This window comes from Bacillus rossius, chromosome 16 (assembly GCF_032445375.1).
Source record: "Bacillus rossius redtenbacheri isolate Brsri chromosome 16, Brsri_v3, whole genome shotgun sequence".
NCBI classification, from domain to species: domain Eukaryota; kingdom Metazoa; phylum Arthropoda; class Insecta; order Phasmatodea; family Bacillidae; genus Bacillus; species Bacillus rossius.
In genome coordinates this window covers 22,248,939-22,262,368 of record NC_086343.1, presented here as the reverse complement: position 1 = coordinate 22,262,368, position 13,430 = coordinate 22,248,939, and the positions used below count along the sequence as shown (strand labels likewise).

Genomic DNA, 13,430 nt, shown 5'->3' with positions numbered 1-13,430 from the left:
GAACGGAATTGCGTAACAACCACGGTGCTGCCATCTGTGGTGGATGGTGCGAACCAAAGTTCACGAACCAAAGGGAAACTTCATAGTATTAAATGTTTAATGAATTATAACAATATGGGAAGTATTATAATAAAATTCGTTTTCGAAAATCATGTCCGAATCCCTCGTTTAAGATTTTTTTTTTCAACTCTTTTTCGCTTGTTACAGTAGTCCTTTAAATATTAATAACGTGAAACTATAAAATAAATTTATTTGGCTGTATCTTGCTGATTATACTAACATATATGAAAACCGGGAATGATCAATAATTCATAATAGGTTTCATAACTGTAGTTACAAAACATTACGCTTAACACTTAGAGGAAACAAAATCTTGAATGCTACATTTTTTCTCTTCAGAGATTTGGCTGGAAACATATGATGGTATTTAATACTGAAAGTGTGCAAACCAGCGAATATCTGAACGGAACCTTATCTTTACAGCATTTCTCTTCCTTCTCAGCGATTCACACAGAACGCATTCAAAAAAATAATATGTTCCTCCCGCAACTTTCTGGGTCTTGCTTAGCGCTCGGGGCTCCCATTCAGCCAGCTGCATTATTCTCCCTGGAAGCTTTATTCCTTATTATTCTCCTCGGGAGACAGCATCGTCTCAATCCTGCTTTCTCTATGATCCCATCCCGATCTTACAATCCCTGATCCTTCACGAACGACCACCACTCCCCCTTCTCGTAATTCTCTCTCGCCCTCCTTGCCGCAAATGTAGATCTGATCATCCCAGCATCCCGATCATCTACTTTACAAGTAGCAGGCGCATGGAAGTGAAGTATAAACGTGCAAAAATACTGCATTTACAAATATATTCCAGTTACAATGAATTATTACGTAGGTAGAACTGTGTGGAGTTCATATAAATATATTTATGTGGTAAATTTATTTCAGCTACTATTTGGTGTGAGTCCTTTATTAGTTCACTGAAAGGAGACAACCTAAGTTGTCTGCCGTTGAGAGAATATGAGGCCTAGAGCGCATGCTAGTTGCGTTAGAGAAAATCAAATTTAGTTGCATTATCAAACATTTTGACGTGACAACGTCTAATAAATCGATGAACGTCGGCTGCACGCACGAAAAAGTGTCCCGTTGCGCACATTGTCCCGTTACGCTGTGTCCCGTTACGCTCATTGTACGCTTGCGCCGCATCTATCTCTCTTCCACTCGATTGGAACAACCATCGATTTGACTTTTTCGAGGCACATTAAACTTGAAACACTCCCATTCGTTTTCTACTTTTCCTATCATTGTCCTATCCTTAACAGAATAACACAGATTGGAAGAAATTAAATAGCAAACATGTATAAAAGTTATAGTTAAAATAATCTCTTCGTTAAAGTAATAAACATATTTGAATTAATGAGTGCAAATAAAAGTAAATTTATCAATTAAATTGTAGATTTAATTTCACTCCTTCTTTGTATCCATATAAAATTGTGATAATTCAATAAAAATTATTCAATTGTATTCATAAAAGTATGCAATCATTTCATCAATGTTTTGTTATGACGTTGTCACGTTAAACTATCGTCCGTAAACCGACTTTACAGACAACCAATTTTTTTGTCAGTGAAACAATGTAGGCCTCATCCTCTGTCAGGATACGCCGAACTGAACAGAGCGATAGTTGATTTATCTTTGTATCTAGAATGTTCACTGGCTAGTGAGCAAACCTCAAACATCGCGATGGGGAAGATTAATTTAAATAATTATTTTGGAAATATGCCATTGCTAGTTGGCACTGTGTATCGGAGAGAAAACCCGAAGAACAGACAAAGGAAGATGAATACACAAACACGCAAAAAAATAAAGTCGAAATCAGCTGATGTTAAATGTATTAACAGCACAAAAAATTCCGCCGAAGAAATTAACAAAAACCTAATTTATACCATAGCACAGACAAACAAAGTAAGCTGACAACAACGATACAGTTGCAACGAAAAAAGTAAATAAAGACGAACAAAAACCTTGTCCAACACAGCGACAGACAGGAAAATTCAAACGATGATACTAAACATCCTATCATCTGGACAAAACACCGACAATACAGAGACGCACACGGGACTCCAGAGATGAAAACAAACATGAATTCTGACACACACCAACAACAGCACAGACAAACACAATTCAAAAGTTGCGACATTTCGGGAACTGAGATCAGTTATCGTCATCAGAAACAAACAGATTGATTAGTCTGTTCTTCGGGTTTTCTGTATGACATACAGCGCAAACTTGCAATGGCTTATGTCCAAAATAATGTTTTAAATGTCTCAAAACTGTTGGCTGATGGGTGCCGTGTAAGAACGCAGTTTAAGGGGTAGTATATTAAAATTATTTTACTTATAATATTATGCGTTGTGCACATGATTTTAAATATATCCAATCTATAAACACATTAAATTGTTAATAAAATGCTTTTCTGCTAAACAAGTCCTAACTATAATGTTTTATATGAACGTAAAGGCAAATTTTGACGTGACAACGTCTAATAAATCGATGAACGCCGGCTGCACGCACAAAAAAGTGTCCCGTTACGCACATTGTTCCGTTACGCTGTCGGCGAGTGCAGTAATAATAGGTTATGTTACAATTGACTAAAAAATTATGGTGATTCATATAATTGATGATAGATATTTGATTACAGTTTATTTATATGAAAACTTGTTCATAATTACATTTAAACTTTATAGCTAAACGCCAGTTTTAAAAATTAATTACAAGTCGTCTACACGTTACTGTTTCGTCGACTGTTTATAAAGTGAAGTGAAAAGTTAATGTGGTTTTCATTGCTTATTACAACAACAATTTCGGCAATAAAGTTTAATTATTCTTGCATTTTAAAAATCTGATTACTAGTATAATTTCAAGTATTTATTCTTTTATTGGGCCTATTAAAATAAAAATGATTCAATTTTATTCATAAAAGTATGCAATCATTTCATCAATGTTTTGTTATGACGTTGTCACGTTAAACTATCGTCCATAAACCGAATTTACAGACAACCAATTGTTTTTCATCAGCATCTTTTCTTGATCAATTCTGATTACAGTTGGAATATCATTTATAAAAATATTAAAGAGTAGTTAAGATACAACTACTTTGCGGAACCCCATAAAACTGCATTCGAAAATTGAACTGAAAAGCAAAATAATTAAAACGTATAGACCATGAATTTCTTGACGAGGCCTATTATTAATAATTTTTTAATCATAAGATTATGTTGGAAATTATGAGAGGCTTTGCACATGTGTGTTAAAGACGATATTCCTGATTGAAAACAATGTGGTTTTACAGAACTAAATTTTAAGGAATAAAAATTCATGTGCCCATAAATATTAAAACTGCTAAAATTCTACGTAACAAAGGTTTTTGACTAAAATTAAAAGAAAAAAAATTAAATGTTTGAGTTTTTTTATAACATGGTGGAATGATAATGCTACCGTTATTAACTACTAAAACGCTAAAAAACTAAAAAAAATTTTTGCAAAACTCCGTTCCCCCGGAGAAACCCCCGGAATGCCCAAGAAAAGAAACAGGCTCCCCATTTGACAGCCACCTGGAAGGTTTTTTCTGTTCCACCCACCGTTTCTTTGGTAGCCTGACTTGTTACAAGACATTGTATTCCTACCAGAGAAAATGCCACTATTTTGTCTGGGCAATCCGCCTTGGAGGAGCCGGGGCGCGAACCCGGGTCCTACAAGTCACAAGGCAGGCGCTCTACCCCAGAACCAGAGTGGTAGAGCGAACACTTGCAGTTTTATTCACACTAACATATTATCCCACGAGTTTACTGAAGTTACGTGTGTCATTAACACGTGCAGTACGTGCAGAAACATCTAACCTCGGTAATGAACAAATTTATGTGTTCTTATGTTGTTCGTTCAGCATGAATTGTGCAAATTGTGCAATTTCATAAGAGTGGAATATAATTTGTATACGAAGTCCGGCAATTTTTTAGTTTATTTCCTGCTAACAAACTTACAGTCCCGCTGTACAATAATTATATAGAAATATAAACTAGTAAAAAAATATATAAGATCTTTCACTGTCGGCGGTAAAGTTATTTATGTCAGTCCTAGCATGTAGACCCACTGAAAGCATGAAATAATTTAGTATACCGTTTAGGATTAACTTTTTCGTATGTAGCCTTCGTCTTGCAACAATTTATTTTTAGTATATTGTATCCCCTGCCCCCTTCAAACCTTCAGGGGTACAACACAAAATGACGTTAACTGACAGTCAAAATTCAAAATAAATGTAGCAAACTGCAGAATAAATAGGGGACAAATGTAACATAGAGCAAAGTCAAGCCCCATCAGAGAAAATAAGTGCAATATGACTTCTTACTGTATATATATATATATATAATTTTAAAGTACGACAATGCTTTTGTACAAAAGTGTAAATTTGAAAAAAATCTATATAAAAATTAAATAGACTTGATAACTAAAGTTTCAGTCTCTTCAAATGTTCTTTGAATTTATCGATGTTGTATATGCAGCGCGTATGTGATTGTAAGAATAATTTATATATTTTATTGATGTGTAAACATCTTATCTCCTGGTGTACGGCATTTGGTGAAAATGGAACGGACGTCGATGGACAGACATACCAAAAGTATTTGTGTGACAAATTAAAATTTTTGATAGTGAACTCCTGTAATAAGTGATAAACTTACATAGTCAGTGTAAAAATGAATAACAAAATTTAAAATACGTAAGAAAACTGGCAGTACAATACATATTCTCCTCCCGATTTCCCAAGAGGCCTAGTAGCACGACGGTAAGAGCGAGAGTTTGGTAACCAAAATGGGCGATGTTCAAATCGCATCACCGTAAATTTTTTTATTAATAACATTATGATATAATTATAATGTTGAGTCAGGACAATAAGGTTAAGTTTAGTTTTTAGAATTTTTGAAGGCTGTATTTACGGATTAATTTAAGTCATTTGAGCAAAAAAAAATATATATATATTCAAAACATATAGGCCCACTTAGTGTTATAATATGTATTTTAAAATGTTTCAGTAATTCTATAAAACTTCCACAAATCTTCTAGTCTGTGCGGAAACTTTGCAGTATTTAATGTTTCGTGAATTTTAACAAGGACAGTATTTTAATAAAATTCCTGGTAGAAAATCGGAGTCGTTTTATAGTAGTTAAAAATTTACTGTTGTTTCGATCTGCGTTTGCTGGTGGAGAGCAATGTTTGCGATCGAGGCAGCGAAATCGAGCAGAAAAAGCATATTTGTGATTCGCATCCAGAAACTATGAAATTTGAAAAGCGACTGTTTTATTTATCACGCCCGGCATTGTTTTAAAGCATTCTACGTTGGATTTCTTTCGTGTCCGAGTTTCGTATATTAAAAATTTATTTGCAACACGAACAACACGAGAACTCATGAGAGTGCTCGTTACCGTGGTTTAAGTGTTTACACATCACTGACGAGTAATGAAATACTCACTCTCAAATTTTTATTTTTCAATTTTGTTGTCACATAGCCTCATTTGTGTGGCGTCCGTCCTAATGATGTGATTCCAGCGTCATGCTCTCTCTCTCTCTCTCTCTCTCTCTCTCTCTATATATATATATATATATATATATATATATATATTCGTTAGCAACGAGTTTGCTATTTATTTTAATCACGAAATTATTTATGTTTATTATTGACGAATGGCTTCCTGGTTTGCCCTTCTTGTATTCCGCGTAACCTGAAAACATTATTCGCAGAACATCCGCTCATCATCATCAGCCAGTCCCGCAAACATCGACCGTAACAGCATCGATTAATTCAGTGTTTCCAAATTCGTGATTGGTCTGAAGGAAGCCGGTTCCGTTTGGAAAGCTTCAGAGCTTTTTAGAGCTCGCGCGAGCTCTGCGAAATTGCAGTTTCGGGAACTCGTTTTAACTCGAGTCGGGCGCCAACCACGCAGATGTATCGGGAAAAGTTTCGACCCTCGCCTCGAAAAAGGCCTTTTCGGGTGAGTTTCAGCGAAGACTCACAGACGTGCAAACGACGTTGACGCCGCACACCCTTCGATCTGTATCTCAATGCGAACCGGCACCTCAGCGCTCGCTGTGTAGGCCCCTATGTGATAGCATCTAACCTCGGTAGTGAGCAAATTCAAGGCGTTCTCATGTCGCGAATACACTTGTAACACGAAAATCAGAACACGAAATTCAACGTATAATTTTTGCCGATCGTGATAAATATAAGAAAATTGTGTTTTCAACGAGATTTCTTGCCGCGTCTTACAGGTAGTTTCCGCGCCTCCCGCTAGAATTCGCTGCCGGAGAAGCTACGTCGACTATATTGAATAATTTGATTAGCAGCCCCAAATTTTAAACCATATAATGAAACGGCTCTGATAAAAGTGAAAAAAAAAATTACTTGAACCTTAATTTTGACAAGAAAATTCTACTAACATACTGCTCATCTCGTTAAAACTCATGAAACCGTTAATACTATAAAGTATCCCCTTTGGATTTGTGAACTTTGTCTTGCGCCATCAGCCACAGATGACAGCACCGTGGTAACACATTTCCGTTCCATTTGACTTCCGTTCAAATCACAAAATTATCCCTACCAAATGCCGTATACCGAGAACTAAAATGTTATACTTACATCAAAAAACACATGTTTACATTAATTTAGACGTCCAGTTTATCATTCGCGATACCTAAGACTTGTTTTACTCTGGCTTTCTCTTTTCATCGAAAGCCGCGTTTTCAAACCACAGCGAGACTTGCAAATTTTAAATGTGTTAGGTTTTGAAAGAAAAAAAAATGCTAATCGACTCCATACAGGAATAAATTTCGTCACAAAAAAAAGTTGTCTGTAAAGTCGGTTTACGGACGATAGTTTAACGTGACAACGTCATAACAAAACATTGACGAAATGATTGCATACTTTTATGAATAAAATTGAATCATTTTTTATTGAATTATCACTATTTTATATGGATACAAAGAAGGAGTGAAATGAAATCGTTCAATTTAATTGATAAATTTACTTTTTTTGCACTCATTAATTCAAATATGTTTATTACTTTAACGCAGATATTATTTAACTATAACTTTTATAAATGTTTGCTATTTAACTTCTTCCAATCTGTGTTATTCTTTTAAGGATAGGACGATGATAGGAAAAGTAGGAAACGAATGGGAGTGTTTCAAGTTTAATGTGCCTCGAAAAAGTCAAATCGATGGTTGTTCCAATCGAGTGGAAGAGAGATAGATGCGGCGCAAGCGTACAATGAGCTTAACGTGTCAATGAGCGTAACAGGACGATGAGTCATCCTTTTTCGTGCGTGCAGCCAGCGTTCATCGATTTATTAGACGTCACGTCAAAAAAATCTCAATAATTATCATATACCAAAGAAATTTAGAAATTTTTATCACAGGCTTTCGCAGCAGTTTGTCTAAGGTTGCTTTGGATTGTTTAGTTTTAGCCGCGTCCATGGCGACTGATTTTTACCTACGTTTCGGTTGACATTGTGTTCACCATCTGCAGGGAAGCAGAAACGTCGGTGAATCTTATGCGTTCAACACTGCTATGGGCGTCTTATGCTTAGTTTGCAGCGTGCTTTTGAATGGGTATACTTACTCTCTCTTTCAAATGCACGATACCTGTCAATAACGTTGTCCTTGTTTCGGTATGCTCTGTTGCCAATTATACACCATAGAGCACAACAATTTTTAGAAAAAAACTTTATAATTTATTGAAAAATACTTTAAATGTATGCGAATCATTGTGTTATTTAAAGTAAAATTTGGAATGAGAAAATTGTGGAAATACATTGTTCTGTTGTATTTCATTAAGAGCATTCTCTAATTATAAATTTTTTTCTATTTTTAAGTAGTCGTAATTTCAAATCCCATCTTGGTTTCAACTGTATTTTTGTCAACAATTTTTTATACGGGTTAATTTTAAATTTTTTACTATATTGAGCATAGCACATAACTCTCCTGAATGCCTTGTTGTTAACTGTGACCGACTACTACAAATAGTTTCTCCTGTGAAATAATAATTGGAGTTAAAATTTGAATTATTTTTTGTCAGAAAAAATTAGTGTTTGAAAAGACACTAATTTATGGTCTTAGAAAATTAAACAAAAAGTGAAATTTAAAAATAAATTAAAAATTGTTACAGTTAAATATAATATAGAAAATTAAGTTTTGACGTGTCAACGTCTAATAAATCGATGAACGCCGGCTGCGCGCACGAAAAAATATGACTCATTGTCCCGTTACGCTTTGTCCCGTTACTCTCATTGTACGCTTGCGCCGCATCTATCTCTCTTCCACTCGATTGGAACAACCATCGATTTGACTTTTTCGAGGCACATTAAACTTGAAACACTCCCATTCGTTTCCTACTTTTCCTATCATCGTCCTATCCTTAAAAGAATAACACAGATTGGAAGAAGTTAAATAGCAAACATGTATAAAAGTTATAGTTAAAATAATCTCTCCGTTAAAGTAATAAACATATTTGAATTAAAGAGTGCAAATAAAAGTAAATTTATCAATTGAATTGTAGATTTCATTTCACTCCTTTGTATCCATACAAAATAGTGATAATTGAATAAAAATTATTCAATTTTATTCATAAAATTATGCAATCATTTCATCAGTGTTTTGTTATGACGTTGTCACGTTAAACTATCTTCCGTAAACCGACTTTACAGACAACCAATTTTTTTTAAATGGTTAGTAAGCCAGGTAGTGTATATCTGGCAACAGTGGTAGCCATTTAATCAGTACCGCAATCTAAGCGTGGGACAGGCTGTAGAACCTGCCATCCAAGAGACCTCGGATCAGAAAGTGTTCACTGCCTCTAATTGCAACTGTCTTACTATGAGTTCTGTGAGATGAAGTAAGTGACGAGGAGGGGTGAAGGGGGAAGAGGAAAATGGTTAGGAGGGGGAGGAGATGGAGCTTGATTGAGATTCACGCCATGAAGCGACGTCTGGATAACGTCGCGGTGCGGCGCGGGGGGGTTGGTAGTGGAATGTCAGCTGCCAACCTGACAGATCAACCCAACCCGCAAGCGAGAGAGCACTTCGGAGATTGTGAGCGATCAGAGACTCCAACAAACTCACAACCCGTTTGTTTGAACCTTAATGGTATTTGAGGTGTTTTTAAAACTTGGCTGCAATTTGTTTCACGAAAAATTACCAAGCAACCAAGATAAACCACATTTCACAAAAATTATAAGTTATGTTTCCCAAGTTGCATAGCCTCCAACGGTCACAAAAAAGAATTCCTTTCTTCAATATCATGAATTTATTTCTTCACACAAAAGTGTTTTTTACCCCTTCCTATTTAACCTGGATAGGTAGCGTATGTGCATGGAATGTTCTTAAAAATATAAAATGTTGAGTGTGTATTCAGTAAACTATTATACAATTTATATTTATTTACTGTTATAAAATTATAATAAAAATAAATTATTTGTGCCTAATATGGCCCGATTGTATGTATGACCAACCCGCCACTATTTTTTTGAAACATCCGCTTTACGGGAAATTTGCACGATAGTTGTAAGTAAATAATAATTTGGCTTTATTTAAGCATAACATAAACTTAAGCGGAAATTCCTTAGGTAAATAAATATGTGTTTGCCACCTGAGTTTAAAAATTAAAAATCATAGGTGGTCCATATGAGGCACAGGTGGGCCATATGAGGCACAGGTGGGCCATATGAGGCACAGATGGGACATAGGAGGCAAATGTGGGCCATATGAGGCACAAATGAGCCATATGAGGCACATAAGAGATGAATAGAAATACACTATCATTTTTGTCATACATTTTTTTTTCACATAATCATTTTTCATATGCCTACGAATGGTTTGGAACCTTAGTACTGGGCACAGAAAAGAGACAACAATAAACACAGAAAACACAGCAATAATAATCGTATCAAACAAAAATAAAAAAATAAAAACACTAAAAATTCTATATTTTAATTTCCAAAATTGGGCTTTGTTAAAACCTAGTTTATACTTTAATGAAATGGCTCAGGTTAATAAATACCGAGTGCTAAAAAATTGTTTCCCATGTGAATTCATTGGCGTGTTATATTAATTTCATTAATGAGAAGAGAATGACTGCAGCTGTAAAATAATACTTCCAATATACACTATGTAATGGTTTTGGAAATATCCTAATGAGTGAGCTCGGCCTTAACATAGGCAAATTCAATACTTAAAGTTAAAATATATATTTTTATGGCGTAGTAAATGTTGAAAAAATTATGGAGTCCTTCGGTTTCTAACTCTTCCCCTTAACTAGCGCGTAGTGTTATTGACCACTACGACGATAATGACGGCATCGCTTTTGTTTGTAAATAGTGCCACGATCTTAATACAGTTGCCAAGAAATAATTTGTGATACTACAAGAAAGATATTGTAACTTTGTACACCACATGGCTGTGGTAATTTAAACAAACATAAAATACTTTTTTCGACATAATACTAAGTACTGCTTACAAAAATTGGCACATAGTTTTATATTTTAATTGATTTCTCATTCAAGCGTATTTTTTTTTAAACAATGGAAAAGATAATCGAATTTCCAATTATTAGACTTTATTTTGTTTTACCAATATTTTTTTTTTTTTACAAATAACTTTCCCCAAATGTCCGGGTAATAATCCGAACCCAGTATTGCTGGGAACACTATTTTGTAGTGATACAGTTGTTTTCATGTAAATGTACAAATATTCAAATATCTGTGACTTTACATAAACAAAAAAAATTACAGCGTAGACTCCACAGACCTCTGAATGCTCAGGAAAATGTCTCTTGTCCATTGGCTGATATCTTGCGATACGCCTTCATTGAGCTGTCTGTCACTCGGCACATCTTTAATTGAGGGATTCTCATTGGCTCGTAGTCTTACAGATTAAAATTAAAAAAAAAAAATATCAGGAGCCGAACAAAATTTATCGAATTTGAGCATATCGTGACATGAATTTCTGTAAGTCCATTTTTCTTTGCTTTTCTTTGTTTGTTGACCATATTCCTGTTATGGAATATTGTGTGGTGTTTACATCCTGTTGATAACATCAATTTTTTGCTTAATTTGTGTTTCTGTATTTTGTGTTTTTTGTAGTTTTCTTCTACAGACATACATGTGCTTAGCAATGGCGTATGTCCAAAAGCTTACATCAAGTCATGCACTCCCGTTGCACAAATTTTTCAAAGATAATAAATTTTGCTAATTTTTCCAGTATCTACTGATAGATCCCAGTACATGAGCACATTCAAACAGGACGCCAGACTGGGCATAAGTGCTCTGCAAGCGCAATGTGTGGAAGGATATAAGGGCTATGTTGGCTCGCGCATCACACGCCTATTGGCGCTGAACTCGCGCGCAGGTTTATAGTCGATAATCATCCATTATAGGACTTTAAGTAACGACCCTATTATTTTATTAAAGGTGAAGCCTTCTTGCACGTACCGATTATGCATGGTATATCTTGAAACCGTTGATTTTTTTTTTTTCCGTTCTTTTGAACGTCAATGAAAACACCCATTTTAACATTTTACAATGCAAAAAAAAAGTTTGAAATCAAACAATAAAATGAAACTGGTATAGGCAAAATCAAAGGCTCATAACTGCTACGTTTTAGTCAGAATCATTTCAGGTATCATGTATGCCTTTTGACAGCCTAGCTTACAGTTAATATATGTGATTTTTTTTGGTTTTCTTTACTTAGATACAACATAAATTTTTAAACTATGCATGGATACTGCGTGAAGCAAATTTTTGTCTATCCTACACACAAAAAAAATTCTTGTACTTTACAAAATATTCCTTTAGAAAACAGTGGCAAATAAATTGTTTGTATTACTACAATAAAGATATTGTAAATTTGTACAACACATTTTTTTTTTGCATTTACGAAACTCGTTTTTCGTGATTATAATGACTATTTACGAAAATTTTCGCATAATTTTTTATTTCAATAAATGTTCCATTCCAGCATAATGTTTTTTTAAAAATTAGAAAAGTTAATTGTCAGATTCAAATTTATGACATTCCAAACAAGAGTTAGATATCTTAAAGCGTTACCACTTTCGATGACTTCACCCCTATGGAGAACGTAAACACATGTCAGTGAGTTGTTTTGATGAATCCATGGCTTTCGCCTGCTTTTTCCAGCTTAGGAAATCCCTGATTGGGGTGTTTCACGATTTTTTGTTGTTTTAACACTTTGTGAAATAATTTTTTACAGGCGTTCTCATCACTTTGAATATACGTTATTATATTAAATATCATTTTATGTTGGTTTTTAATGATATTATTACTATTTTTCTCCCATAAATGCATACAAGTTCCCAAAACACTAAAATTGAGTTCTTCGAGTCCGGTGGTACAAATTTCAACGTCGCAATAAATAATTATTCTCACAATGTATGCATTTTTAAAAATGAAAACTATAGTTTCTAAATATTCGTTCATACTTATGTAAGTTTTTTTCTCTATATGTTGTTGATATTGTTTATCTATTAATTGCATTTCCAAGGAAAGTCTTAGTCAAACTCAGTTCCTTATTAGTAGGAAAAATATACATTCCTATATTTGTAATCATCTACTGTATTATATAAAATTGTGTTGTTATCGAACCAGTAAATATATATAGGTTTTTTAAAAAAAAACTTTAAAAACATTTAATTTTTTTAATGGGTTCTGAAATAAAAATAAACAGAAATAAATTTTATTTGAGTGAAAATATTATTTTTACGAATAAAATTATTTTCCGCTCAATTTATCCTATAGTTTTTAATATATTAATGATTAAATACTCAATGCTTTTACATAAAAGTTAAATTTTTAGACTTGTAGATTGTGTACCCCGCACGGATGTAATTTTAAGGCATTTTATTTTTCATTTGCGAAAGTAACCTCTGCTTTGATAATAGGTACGTAAACAAATAAAAAACACTTATTTTCCATTAGCTTTATTAACGAGAATGATTGGAAGAATGTGCTTCTGGTAGTAATTGAAGTGGTTCGTACAAGTGGGATGATAATGTATGGCAGTTGGGCAGCCATCTTAAAATGGATGCTACCATTTCGAAAGTTGGTTAGTTTCGTTGGAAATATTTTACATTAAGTCTTAGTTTTACAAAACTGTAAACATGCTGCTCGCAGAAGATAAATATATAACTAAAAGGTTTTGATTTAAAGTTTATATCTCACAAAAAGAAATAAACTAATCGTAAACGCCCTCAGTCCTATTCTGATTTAGTATAAACTTCAAGACTGAAAATTTTAAACATGATATTATGTTGATGAAAAACATTTATTTTGAAATAATTAATCATAACAAAGTTTAATAAATTCTCTACACTATTAA

General features: G+C 33.9%; 1 protein-coding gene across 1 annotated transcript in view; it reads right to left on the bottom strand.

Moving 5' to 3' along the window:
* Positions 1-13,430, bottom strand: part of LOC134540494 (acetylcholine receptor subunit beta-like 1) — a 75,429-nt gene that overhangs the window by 60,674 nt on the left and 1,325 nt on the right. The gene's annotated exons all lie outside the window — the stretch shown is intronic.